The sequence below is a fragment of the Hetaerina americana genome, unplaced genomic scaffold (genome assembly GCF_022747635.1).
Source record: "Hetaerina americana unplaced genomic scaffold, ioHetAmer1.1.p SCAF_1, whole genome shotgun sequence".
NCBI classification, from domain to species: Eukaryota; Metazoa; Arthropoda; class Insecta; order Odonata; family Calopterygidae; genus Hetaerina; species Hetaerina americana.
The window spans coordinates 35,149,900-35,163,828 of NW_027286069.1; the positions used below are offsets into that span (position 1 = coordinate 35,149,900).

Consider the following 13,929-nt stretch of genomic DNA (forward strand, 5'->3'; position numbering starts at 1 on the left):
TTTGTATGAAGTAGTGTATTATTGTACTTCATAATTTGTTGTTTTTATTTATGTAGTGTATTTATATTATTGTTTCTCCCTAACCCGTGCAAAGCCGGGTATTCAGCTAGTATAATATATTAGTCATTATATATATATATATATATATATATATATATATATATATATATATATATATATATATATATATGTACTCAATGCGCATGACTAATTCCGAGGCGTGATTAGCCGATAAATGTTGGTATTATTTCCTCTGTATAGTGGCCCTTTGGTTCACATTCGCTAGATGATTTGAAATTGGTGTTTTTCTTGTTTGAAATATCTAAAGACGCTACATATAATTCCACATAACCGTAAATTAAGTGGAGTCACCCGCTGGTGTGTACACTATTGCGAGAAATTTCAGAGTGCAAAAATCCCGTTGACCGGGATCCCGGTCTAAGCTTTCCTGAAAGAGTTACCAACGTATTTTAAATCGATGGTGCAGGTTAAAATTCTTTGTTTTCTCCCCTTTGTAATACATCAGCTTCATGCAGTATCCTCTAAACTATCTATCCTTTGCCGGTCGAGTAATAATCTTTGCCCTTCGGAGTATAAACGTTCATGGTTGGGACGAAATAATCCTACGCGAAAGGCCTTTTCCTGGCCGAATCCAAAGTTTAAAGACCCTCTATTTTTATTCTTTAATGTCACAAACCTCCGCAGATTCTAGAGCAGTAGTCTGCCGTATCTTTGTGGTCTTCGCACGTAGTATCAAGTTGTTAAAGTGTCCGTTGACCATATATCCCTGTAATTTATACGTCCCAGAGGGTATCGTCGAGTATTGGTCGGGATGGATGGAAACCCTTTGCTGGTCAGATCCAGGTCGTGGGTCGTAGGATGGTCACTTCTGATCAATGTACGGGTGTAAGTAAAGTTTGGTGCGTAGTCAAATCTTTGGGTCGGTAGTTGGTGGAGTATCTAAGTTTTGGTTTCACGGCCCTGAAAACCAATCTTCAACCCTAGGATAAATAATAATTTCAAGCCATAATCCTCGTAGACGTTAAATTTCAGACGATATAGGTAAATATTCTCGATCATTTCCTCCATTGTAGATTGAGTAGAGTGTATAGCTGAAATTATTTCCCGTCTCCGATTGGATTTGCAGGGTGTTACCTCCATGTGATCTTACTTTGTGCTAACATCTAAAATACTCCAAATTTGTTGGTTTTCACGTTTTCCACGACCTATGTTCAGTGCACTGACCAAGGGAGATGAGAGCAAAGATGCAGATACATGGGGGTGCATCCATGTGGATTCCTGTTTTTTTATTTTAAAGTCACCTGTTGCGAGTGTGTACACCAACCCACTTAAATGTCGACACTGAAACTCGGAATTAAGCTTTTATAGTCCAAGCTTGTAAAAATAGCTGCGGATGTCGTCGTTTCGACTGTGTACTAATGAAAGTGTATTGCCAATAACCAAGAATTTCATTCTTAAATTCCTGGATAAGTAAATGCACTTAAACACATATTTTTATGGCGTTAAGCTCCATAATAAAAGTGAAAAGTGCATGCAATATTTTATTCAGGAACGCTGGCGCATCCTCCGCACTAACAGACCATATGAGTTCGCTAGACGGCGAATTTGAATGAAAATGGAAATACTGAGTAGAAAGTTATGGATTCATTTTCATTGATGAAATCGATGATAAGTCGGCAAGTGGGCAGAGAGAATTTTCCAGGAAACTTGTTTAATATATTTTATATTAACGGTTTTCACATTTTTTTCGTTCCAAGCGAGCAGTTGAGTTACTTTCCACCTTAGAGTGAATGGCGTTAAGATAACATTTAATTTGTTAATTAAGTGAATCATGCCATCGACCCGCAATTTTTCCTGTATTTCCACTTGTTTTGAAATTTCATAATACGTATAATGATTGACTCACATTGGCAATAATTGCAATGGATCGCGTTATGGAGAAAAGCGGAGAAACTCCTCGCCCTAATGATAAGATAATATGTAAGTTGCTGGCAATAAGTAGAAAAAAATATGCCAAGACTCCGATTTCCGTTGATATCACTTTCCTTGGAATGAAAAAGATCACGAAAGCGTTGCGAATTGCGTAAACCGTGCAAATCGTTTTACTGGTCTCTGGATGTTTTCATGCTCTCCCTTTTAATAAATAAAGAAGCACTGACAAGGAATCGCTTGGCAGAGGATCTCTAAAGGTTAGAAGTAATTTATTGAAATATTAATTCTTTGTCGCCCTCCCTGACGAGCTTTTACCTCAGATAACTAAATCCGCACCAATTCATATTGCTTCTGAAACCAAATCTATCTGATTATGTTGTAAGGTCACCGCTCTTCCTTCATTCTAAGCATGAGACTTTAAATATTTTTCCCTCAGCAAATGCAAAATTTATCTTTGAGTTGGCCATATGCATGTGCGATCGTACAATATCCATTATTATTGAATTCTGATGAGTCTGGCCGGTAAAAAATATCAGTGTGCTCACTTTGCGTTTTATATATTAACATATTTCTACTAATTAGTTATTTCCTATGCCGTTCCATTTCAATTCAGCAAGATACCTTTCTCTGCATGAAAAAATTAACTGTCATAACATTTAATACTAAATATTTATATAAGGCATGGTGAAAGCAATAATACAGGGAGTATAAATATAATTATTTGAGCGGTGAACCCTTATCATGACTTGAGAGCAGTTAGCGAAGATGTCCCATGCTAGCCAGATTCTCTAACTCAGTAGTTTCGAAGTCATTAGTTGAGGTGAATATACTCCTGTGTTAATCTAGGGGCCCTTGAGGCCATTTATCCAATACTAGAAGTCTCAGGAGAAAGCTGGCTTCAGCTTCTATAACAGTTATTTGTGATGAGGGTGAAAGAAAGAGAAAAAAAACACTTTGCACTTCCACACACTTTTAATATAACACGACCATGGTTTCGACGCTGTGCATCATCATCAGGTGATGATCCCCGGGACCCTGATGATGATGCGCAGCATCGAAACCATGGTCGTGTTATATTAAAAGTGTGTGGAAGTGCAAAGTGTTTTTTTTTCTCTTTCTTTCACCCTCACCATGAAAGAATTCCACAAAGTTAAGCCTGAAACTGTTAGCTTTAGTTATTTGTGAGGTGAGATTTTGTTATTCCTGAGAACGGAATTTGTTTATGATATTTGGCCACATTCATATAGAGCTGGAAATGGTTACGGTGACGCTTTGAATTCAATGAAAAAATAATAAATGGTATTTGGACAAAGAAGAAAATAATTATGGATGAAAGAAACTTATAAAATTGTATGCATTTAAGAATACAGAAAAAGTTTAAGGGAAATAACTCACTTAATTCACATCCTTCAACTGTGAGGATGCAGTTTAATATGTTAATACTGTGCCAGAAAAACATTGTTTTTCAGTTTTAGAATTGCTGTTTATTTTTATAAGAATTTGTGAAGTGTAAGGAAAAATATAGTCGTCCTTTTTGCATTGCCCCTATGATACTAGTTCTGCGGCCGAAGTCAAACGATCATGGACTTGCTCGGCTCCGTATTCGTACCTCCCTCTCAAGACCCATGATGCATCAGCATGCGCTATCGGCCATGTTTACGTCCATCCCTCCCCTCCGCCCCAACCCCGTTCGGTGCTGCTTTCACCTCCCCTCCACGAACTTAGTGGCTCGCGTCCGTTCACTCGAGTGCTGGAGGTAGAGGAACAGTTGCGTCGGAGCCTTGCGGTGTTTTGGTGGGCCCCGTGTAGTGTTGAAGCCGTTGATTTCAAAAACCATCCGTCTGGGAGTCGACTCTTCTCGGGAAGACGAAGGAAAGGAAGGAGCTTGCAGGCGACGTCTTCTCCGCTCGTGTCCGTGGGTTTTGTTTTCCGTGCCGAACGTCTCGCTGCGAGTGAAAATAAAAAGATTTCGACGCCCTCACACGAAACCGACGTGGATGCAAGAGAGGAGAGGCGGTCTTTTTATCCTTTTTTGAGAAGGTTTCCATCGTCCGTCCCAGGCAGCGGCCAGGTCTCTTTTCCTCGTCCGCGACCGACCTCTTGGAGATCGCCTCTCACGTGTGGTGTTGCGTGGAATCATCTTCGGAAAGGCAGTTTGAGAGGAAGTGCCGTCGGGAAGTCACACGCTTCATTTTCAAAACCGTGAAAGCTCCCCTTTGCCAGCCCGGGCTACCCACGCAGCAGCCAGCACCCCACCCCGCATTCCACAGGTGAGTGAACCGAGGGAGAAAAATAAGTACTCACGCGTAGTTAAAAAATATATGTAATTAGGGATTTCTCACAGCGGGGTTTCGTGAATTCTGTCTGTGTATCGTGTGTGTGCTTTCATGCTTATAAACGCGCATGGTTGGGGACAGTCCTAGAAAGTTGCTGAATTCTACGCGCCTCGACTTGTACGTGCTTCTCCGTGGAGTAAATCTCATCCTCCCTCTCTCTTTCACTCTCGTAGCCTTTATTAATCGCCCTTGCTTTCTCTCATCGAGGGAGAGAGGAACTCTTTCTCCCGCGTGCCCAAAAGAGGAGGGTCAAGAGTAGCAATGTCGCACCCATTCCACTCCTCTCATCGCCTTCCGTTTCAAAAGGCGGCGGTGGCGAAGAAGCCACAGGTGTCGGGGAACGTTTCACGTCCTACCACTCGGAATTTATGGGTCCTCGGTCAAGGAAACTGCGAAGGCGTTATTTTTGGCCATGTATCCAATGTCCAATTAGGAAAAATAGTTTAATTATATCGCCGTAAGAAATGTCACTAATTTTTGACCTCATCAATGTCAAGTTTTCAATGGTTCAAAATAGGCCAATTTCTTATCGTAGTATTTGAACCTGACGTAACGTCATTAAATTCAGTTTTTAAAGGCAGTAATAACTTCTTTAAAATAATAACCTTTGTGATACTGAGAGCTGGCTTCCGTGTAAGAATCATTTGTCATGCCTATGGTCGAAAACATTTGCATGATCGGAACTGGTAAATTCTTACTCCGTAACTGTAAGCTGTAAATTTAATAAATGATTTTGCTTGGGTCGAATGGTACGTCCGTCTTTGTACAAAATGCGATGCCTCTTTGTTTGTAACCTTACCACAATACTTCGATGAGTCAACTGACTTTCTGCGGTGCTGGTGGGAAAACGGCCATCTGTTTTACTCTATCTCGGGAATCATCTCATTCTTGTATTCTCCGTCAGTGCCACTTGATTAGCGGCTGTGATTAGAATCTGCCGGTAAAGCTCTTGATGGTGGCATTATCTGTGTTAACGGGGTAGGATGACCGGGGATAGAACTAGTGGGCTATGGAAGCGTGGGAGGGGGGAGTTCGACGGGGGCTGTGGGGAGCCTGGAATGTTGCCGTGAAGCCGGCCGTCTTCCCGAGTTTGCAACCTTCCCTTGATCGGAAAATTCGGTCGCCTCTGTTCAATGCGTCCCCCTCGTCACCGGTGGGGCAGATGACCGCGGTGGCCACATGTCAAGTTGAAGTAGCTACAAATGGGGACCGAACTGGCGCATCCCACATGCGACAACTTACCATTGTTGTTTGCCACGTGCGTCCCATCTCCATTTTCATCCACATTTTGAAAGGATTGAAATCCTATTAGACTACAGATCTAAGGAATGCCATACAGGGCCAGGAAATGTAGTTATTTCTTTTTTGCAAGCAGTTAGTCTTAAGGGAATGCTATCAGTTGTTCCTCAGCAATACGTGGTGGAACGCGTTAGTTTGTAGATCACAAGCCTGATTGTGTTTTCGCTAAGTATCGCTACGAAATGAGACACGAATTAAGTGGATTAATGGTTTTAGCATTTTTGCATGTTTCTGCAGGGGATTTTATTGCTTATTTAAGCATGTTCAAAATTAAAACCCTTTTGCCTGAACAAGGAATTTCAGACTTTGTATCTAGTCTAAAACTATCAGGGTTGGTGAAGGAATCGGGAGTTCTGTGCTGGTAGTTAGATTTTGGGAATCAAAGCGAAGTTAGAGCCTTTTGAATTCTCCGCGTGAAAACGACCACGCAAATTTTTTCTATTGCTCTCGGCTTGCGTGGGACTTGCTCGGGGTTGCAAGATTTGACCCCATTCTCATTCAAAACATGAGATGCGGACCCGTTTCCTCATTCTTTCCCCCGTTGTATTTTAAATGACCGCAAAGTATGCAAACCTTTTTTTCTGATTGTGACTTATATTCATGGTTATGGCTTTCAAAACGGACATTATTCGCGAAATAAATTCAGGAGCGGCGGCCGTGGATGGGAAAAATTGCGTTGCAAAGGTGAGCCAAGCCTGAGAACTCGCGTTCTCTTGTGAATCTTTAGTATGCACCTAGCGTGAGATCAGAATGATTCTGAAATGAGAATCTTGAATCAGATTGCTGTTTTCGTGGTCCCTAGGGTAAATTGATGATATTTCATTAAGGGGACGCGTTTATTGATGGGACTTCATCATTTTTAAGTGTTTTTTATTGGTTTTGGTTTATTCCTAAAGCATTGGGTATAGATCGAAATAAGTATGTCACAGTGAATTATGAAAATGTTTTATTTGCATATCGTCATATTACCATTGATATTGTAATTATCCTTCCCACGATATCTATTTTTATTTATTTTATTGATATATTATCTATTTTCTCTCTTCTGAGGAAGGGATAGAAAATATTTTTTCAATATTTCACGGAGGGTAGTAGCCCTCTTTAAGGGTGGAGAAAAGGAAATAACTAATGTAAAACAATGTTTGTGCAAACATTGAAAATATGGGTTAATTTATGATAAAAGATTAAATCGTGAGTGCATTGTTTTTTTTAATTTGTGGAATTTAATAATTTTTACGAAGAGGGATGTTATCCCCATTTTGACTGATGCACAATATTAATTATTTTTAAGTCTTCTTGCCTAAAAATAATTGTTTAAACAGCCAAGGTGCGGTTTTGTATGCTTTTACTTCTCAATGGTTGCTGATTTTAAATTGCGGAACCTTTCAATGGAATTAGTCCTCATTGCAGTTTCAGCTTAATGACATCGAGAAGGTGTTGTAGGAATATTTTAGTTTGATTAGTGTGGATCTTGCCAATCTTGGTTTCGTACAGAAGATTCAATTAGAGCAGAAATGAAAGAAACTGGTGGTAAAACTTACTGCTGAGTAAAATATGCCTAAATTACTTCCTAAGGTCTGCACCCTGTGAATTTTGCGTGTTAAAATAAATTGGGTGGAAGTTCTCCTTTGTCTTGGTCGAAGCTGTTTGCTGTTTGACGTCGTAAATGTTTAACCAGGCCGCGCTACTTGGTTGCAGTACTGTTCTCTTCAGATGTATTGTGCATGTGTGTCCGATTTCCTTTTCATCGGTGAAGGCAAGGTAAATTCGCGTACCAGTGCGAAAACGCTGGGGCCGATCGATAGGGTGTTATTCTTAACGGAGAATTGTCGATTTTTTAATGAATAATGTAAAGTAATCATCTGGAGAAAATCGCGAGGGTCGCGTAAATTTTGGAAACTAATTGGAATGACGAAATTAAAAACTTCTAAGCCACTTCTCCGTGATGTAGGAATGTTCATAGCTGCTGCTTTTTCCGCAACCATTCGGCTTTAATGAGAAGATAGTATAAAATGATAATACCTCCGTGTCTCGCCTATTTGCGGAATTTTCCCAACATTCATTCGTGCTCATTGCGTGCGTCGAGTTTCCCATACCAGCTGCATGATGTTTGTGTTTAGATACGTATAACTAGGTAAAAACCCTGAACATCATTCCGTTTGCCAAATCTTGCGGCGTAGGATAAACACACATGCAGTATGAATTCGCTGGCTATATTCTTACGTGCAGATATTCCTGGAGTGTTTACAGAAATAGCTAATATACAGTGTTAGCGCAACAGAAAAATGTTTGAATGTAATTTTCATTCTCATGCATTAATGATCATATTTTTTCGCGAGCATAAAGGTAATCCAACCATTTAGTGTAGTTTTTTCTTCATTTATGACAGTGTCTGGACGCTGCATTGCTTGTTCTAGTAAAATGGCGTTGTTCAAACTCGCGGAATGGCTAGTTTTCTGAATAAAGTTTATTCATCTGCATTAGCGGACCCTTCCTCTCCCCAAAATTTTTGTGAATGTTAGCTTTAGGTCGCTTGACGGTTATTTGACCGATTAAAAAGGTATTGCCGACATTGACTGGTTTTACCATTCTGCCATAAGTTTTACTAGCAATTTGTTGATAGCTTTTTGAATCTTGCCTTGTTTTTTTCAATATCTAGTTTGATGTGTCGATATTTTTTCCTGAAACATCACCCATCCCTGAAGCGGGTTGCGGTCCCAATCGCGCCCGTAATGCCAGCGCTGGTGCATGTCGTATCTGGAATCGAGGCTATGGGGGACGGGATACATGCTCATGTCCTTCATCCGACGGTTCGGAGGGGGAGGGAGGTAGGCGGGTCTCCAACCCCCTTCCTCTCTTTCACCACTCCCCCCCCCCCCTCCGGTTAGACCTCCTCCTCCACCAGCAACTCTCCTCTTTTGCCGTCCTGCCCTTACGTTCCCCGCACTCCCTCTTCTTCAGCTCCTTGCCCTTGGGATTGATATGAGTTGAAAGGCGAGGTGCCCAGCTGTTTGCGGGACCGATCGGTGAGCAAGGCGGCGTTTGGTTCGTCACCCGGGCAGAGAGGCGTGCCCGTGCCTGAGCACGCGCGTGCCGGCCGTTCGTGAAAATGCTCCCGTGTGGATCTTTCTCGTCTCCTCATCTCGCCCCCTCTCCCGCATTCACGTCCTCGCGGTTCATTGTTTCGCCTTCTGGGGTCGTTGCGTTCTCTGAAGGTGCACGAGGCAGGTGACTGACTCGTTCTGCTCGGAGGAGTGAAGGCTCGATTTTATTTCGGGCGTCGAAGGGAGGTGGATGTATGAGGACGGCGTCCAATCGATACTACTACCTTGCTGAATTTTCTCTTCGGTTTCACGTATGTCTTCGATAGATAGGTTCTAATTGGTTCGGTTTTTGTGCTACCCGCTTCATCCCGGCGAATGTTCGTTTTTCATTCGGATGAGTGGTAGACGCACAAGGTGAGCGTAATTTGATGCATTTGAACGTGGACCGGAGTGAATTAGTGTGGGGTGAGAAGTCGGATCAGTCGGTGAGCATAAACGTGATGCCTACTTTGCTGGTTTTCAAATACAAAATGCCAACAAAGTACTAGTCGAGGAAAGGGACACATGAGTTTCAGAGCGTATTGTCCTCCTTCAAGTAATTTCGTATTTTTTCAATGTGTTTTATGCTTTGTTCGTTTAGGGCGCTATTTTTGTACAGCCACAGGGGGTGGTTCTTCCCCTTTTTGGCTTCTTGCCTACATTTGATATTCGTTTTTGTTGTTCGAATTTTGTTCTATTCTCCTCCAGTCCAATGTTATAGAAATGGTTCAGCGGATTGAAGAATGATTCGATGAAGTTGTATTAAATCGTTTTACTGATTTGCAAGTCGATCGCTTGACGTTGCCTTGTTGTTATCGCATTAACCTTGATCTGTTGTATGATTAATCATATGGGGGGGTGGAGTAGAGAAATGAATACAGGGTTCTTTTACTGTTTGGAGGGTCAAGATCGATTCCCCGGTGGCAATCTCAGCTCTACCCAAGCAATTTGATTTTTCGGGCACCCTAATCTTCTTGTGTAACGCAAGCCGCTTTGGAAAGGAAACCTCTCATGCCCTGACGTGCGGATTTCACACGCCATTGGAGCTTTTGCAGGGAACTTACACTCACCTTTCTAACCAAACTTTAGGTTTGTTACTCGGTTTTTAAAAGTATATATCATTGCAACGAATGAACGATGAGAACAAAAAATTAAGTAATTTTGGAGATTCTGCCAGAATGAAACATATTAAGGTGGGAAAAATTCTTATTAACCATAATATGATAGATGGGCCATGCATTCAGAATGTTAAGTTGTATAAGTGTGTACACAGACATCATCTACGTTTTTGCATCGTTAGTTGACCTGAAAGTATGCTTGTGTTAATCTTCGTTTGCTTGTCGTAGGTCTGCGCGCAAGCATGGCTAATGCTTAGCGTAGTTTACTCTTGGTATATCTAGTATTATTTTTCCTCTCTACATCATACTTTGAAATGGATGGACTGTGCTCAAAAACTCTCCATGGCTCTGATGGAGTCGTCTTGGATTATGTTTTAGGCCAGTAATATTCGTGTTGCTGCCCTGAGGTGATCTTCGGCCACCGCAAAGTGATTCTTAAACGTATCGCAATAGTTTGTTTACTGCTGGCTCCATTGCTAAATGTCCGAATACCGACCAAAGCAGCTTTTGCATCTTCTGGTTGATTTCACAGAGTTGATCAGTCACGTTCTTCGCCCACTCTTTCCTGTGTTTAATAGTGAAAAACAGTTGATTTCCTTCTTAAACTTATTTTTAAATCCACTGGCGTTTCCATTAGCATAGAATACTGTTGAACACTTTATGGAGGCTCGGGGATTTTTATACGTTTCCCTGGTCCTTGTAATTAAAAATAATAGCATATGCATTTGCCGCAGTGTAACATTATCGTTTTTCAGGACTACATCCAGGGTGTATTTTTTTAGAGAGAATTTCACTTTTCTCTCTCAATTCTCCTTTAGAAAATAGAATACGGTGGTTGCTTGTGCAATCACTGGTAACTATTTTGAATGAATCAAGCGAAACAGTATATTAGAACTACATTGATTTGTACTATCTTCACAGGTTGAGCCCGTTGCCGCCGCGGTAAATGGTTTTTCGCACCTGTACCGTTAAAAATTTTAAATATTTCGGTTTTTGTTTTGTCCTTGAAAGTGGCCTGCACAAAAGTTTCGAGCGTTTTCCTTCATGGTATTGATAGGGTAATTGCAATTTCCTTGATACGGCGAACCACTTCATCGTATCGGAGAGAGATAATCTAGAGATCAATGTGGACGGCTTTTCGTCAATCACTTATGCAGGGCTTGCCCAGTGTTTTCCAGTGGTAGGAACTTCTCCCGATTGTGCAACACGATCGTTCCCGGCTTATGAGGCGAACACACCTCTGCATTCAAGAGTTCATTGCGTGTTCTGCCGAAGCAGTGGGCTCTTGCCTATCTAGCCAGGAGGTGTAGTTTAAATATGCCGACGCAATTTGACAGAAACCATATACAGGAAGCTCTTTGATAAAAATGGCACATTTAGGGCGAAATTACTCTTGATGGTTCCACGCTTCTTCATTCTCGCCTCTTCTCACGGTGTTCCACTGGTAGTCCTTTGTGTTCCAAGTTACTTGCGGCTCTCTCTTGGTGTAGGTATTGTGAGTAAAATTGAGCGTTTTATGCGCCACTGCGAAAGAAATATTTTTGGCATTAATGTCAACAGAATCTTAATTTAAACCTTTAATTGAATTGGTAAATTTTTGATGCTCTGGTTCGATTGTGAGAGATGTCACGAAAAAAATAAATAAACTGAGGGCAGTGATGTTGGTTTCATGAAAACATCGACATTTATTGCGAACGAATCAAACCTTATTCTTAATTCCTGCACCGGTTCATGGTTTCTCTTGTATACGGTGAAGTTTTCATTGGGCCTAGCACGACAGATTTTCACGCGTTGTCGCCGAGAGTTGATCAGATGCCCATTTTGCGTTGTTTAATCGGCCCATTTGCGTGGTTTTCTTTTGTCATGCGTAAAACATGATGAATGATAATCTGCCTATTAATTGTGGTATTTTCCATTGATTGGTATATAAGTGTTCCATAAATAATTTCATGTGCTCCATGTCGTATGAGCTTCCTATTCTCTACCCTTCGGCATTTCCGTCTTCTATTCCAAGTACATTCTACCTGCCGTCGTCCCGCCTAAAAATCCAATTTCCTTTCTCTATCCCGCTTATTCTTCTTTCTATCTAACATTCTTCCATCCATCACGGCTTCGTCAAAAGAGAAATTACGGCAGTCATTTTTGTTTACTAAGCAGTGCATGCGAGAAACTTTTTGAATTCGTGTCATATCTTGGTCCCAGAGTCGCCAGAGTTGCACAATTTCAAAGTCCACGGTTCTATAATTTTTAATCCGTCTGCAGGCGGCTATTGATTTGGATGGAAAAACTCTTTGAAAAGAATCGCTGGCGTCGGCAATGGCCCCGGAATGTGCACACACACACGTACCCCCTGCAAATCATGTGGACCTTGAGGGATCGAATCCCTTTCGCCCTTGTTGCCGGGCAGTTTCCGTTTATTTAAATATCCGCGCCCTGGCGCCGCACACAACGCGAATAACTTTCAATATTGATGAAGGGAGTGATCGGCATCTTCTTGGGGCAGTTAATGCGCGACGATCATTGTTTCATGCCCGCCATGATTGGAACTCGCCCTCTCGTTGTTGCGCGGGGATAATTTATTCATTTTTATCGCCTTGGCGAAGTGCTATGTGAGGATTTCCGCGAGGGAAGGAGTGTGGGTAATTTGCACTCTTTGGTTTGCAATTCAGAACGGCCGCTGCGATTCGCAGGCAAGAGACGTTCGATTCGACGCGTTCATATATGGAAGCATCTGGTTTTAATGCCGGTACGCAGTCGAGTTTTACCCCACGACAAAAGACGATCTCACCAAACTTAATGTTCTGTTTAAGAGGCAGAAATTAATATGTCTTATACGTCCAGTGCTATTTAGAACTTTCACGCTGGTGATGGTAATTATGAAGCAATCACAATATGGTTATCCGATATATCTGTGCATATTATCTACGCCATGACTGTAAGGCTGATATTTAACGGCATTGTTGGCATTGGGTGCTTTTAATGAAATTCAATAGTCCTATTTTTCTTGTTTGAGCCACAGTTAAAAGTGACCGGGCTAATTTGTTACTCCGTGCGAACCACGGTTGAAAAGGCAGTAGTACAGCATTCATATTGTTAGGCCTGAACTATTATTTGACGTAATATTAAAAGCTAACTTTAATTGGACTATTCACAGTAATTTCTACTCACTAATCGCCTAAATGAAAGTTTTCAATACATTTTGCCAGTTCTTTTTGACGAGTCCCACTCACCACTTCACCCACATCAGCTCACTGTACCGCGGCGGGAAGCTTAGTCATTTACCTTCTTCGGCTTTTTGCATTTTCAGCGAGGGACATGAAGACTAATAATAATTCCACAGTTTTCTGTCGATCTTCAACAAATACGTACTGCATAATCTTCATTTAATTATTCGACCAGAAATCCAAGTATTACGATACGAAATGTAATGCGATGAGGACGATCTTGCTGTTTTTCCTATATCTGCAGCAGATGCTGCTGTGAAGGACATTGAAGGCCCAGCTGTCTATATTAGCTTTTCTGGCGTATATCGAATTTTATTTTCTAAGGCATATTTTTTTAAAATAAATGATATGGGGTGTTACGTTGTTTTGTAGTGTTTGTTTAATTATTTAGGCATGACTGACTTAAAATCTCTGCCATATCCTTAGCATTATAAAAATTTCCTTGAAGGTAGGGGCTAGGGAGAATTGTTTGGATAAAAGACAGATGCTCAAGGACTCAAAAGCGGGAAATATGAACAGCTTGCGACCGGAGAATTAAGAGGAATCGATGGTCCCCTTCACTTCTTGCTGTGTTTCAAGCCACATACGAGTAAATGTAGATCGAGAGGGAAAATTGAACCAGTCCTCCGCTCTCGTATTAACTCACTGTGGAAGTGCGACCCATGCACTGCGATGGCGAAGGTGCTTAGTGTCTCATTCCTCCTTGCACTCTAACTTGGTTGAGTTCTATATTTCGGTGATGATGAGAGCAAACTATCGGGGGCCAAGGTTCTTTTCCAGCGTCCTCGACTCCCCCAGAGCTTAATGCGAGGTGGATCCGGGGAAAAAAATCCCGTCCCTTCCCGGAAGGAGAAACTCTTTCGCTAAGGTGTCCTGAGCCACAACAAATTGCTGTAATTTGCAGTTGACGACTCAT

The 13,929-nt window shown here is 41.6% G+C and overlaps 1 protein-coding gene across 2 annotated transcripts in view; it reads left to right on the forward strand.

Annotated features, from left to right (window-relative positions):
• Window positions 1–3,696: 3,696 nt before the first annotated feature.
• ced-6 (PTB domain-containing adapter protein ced-6) overlaps window positions 3,697–13,929 on the forward strand; it is a 230,092-nt gene continuing 219,859 nt past the window's right edge. For both annotated transcript variants that reach the window (XM_071588306.1, XM_071588289.1), the window contains exon 1: window positions 3,697–4,223. The gene's annotated coding sequence lies outside the window, so the exon portion shown is untranslated. The remainder of the gene's footprint in view (window positions 4,224–13,929) is intronic.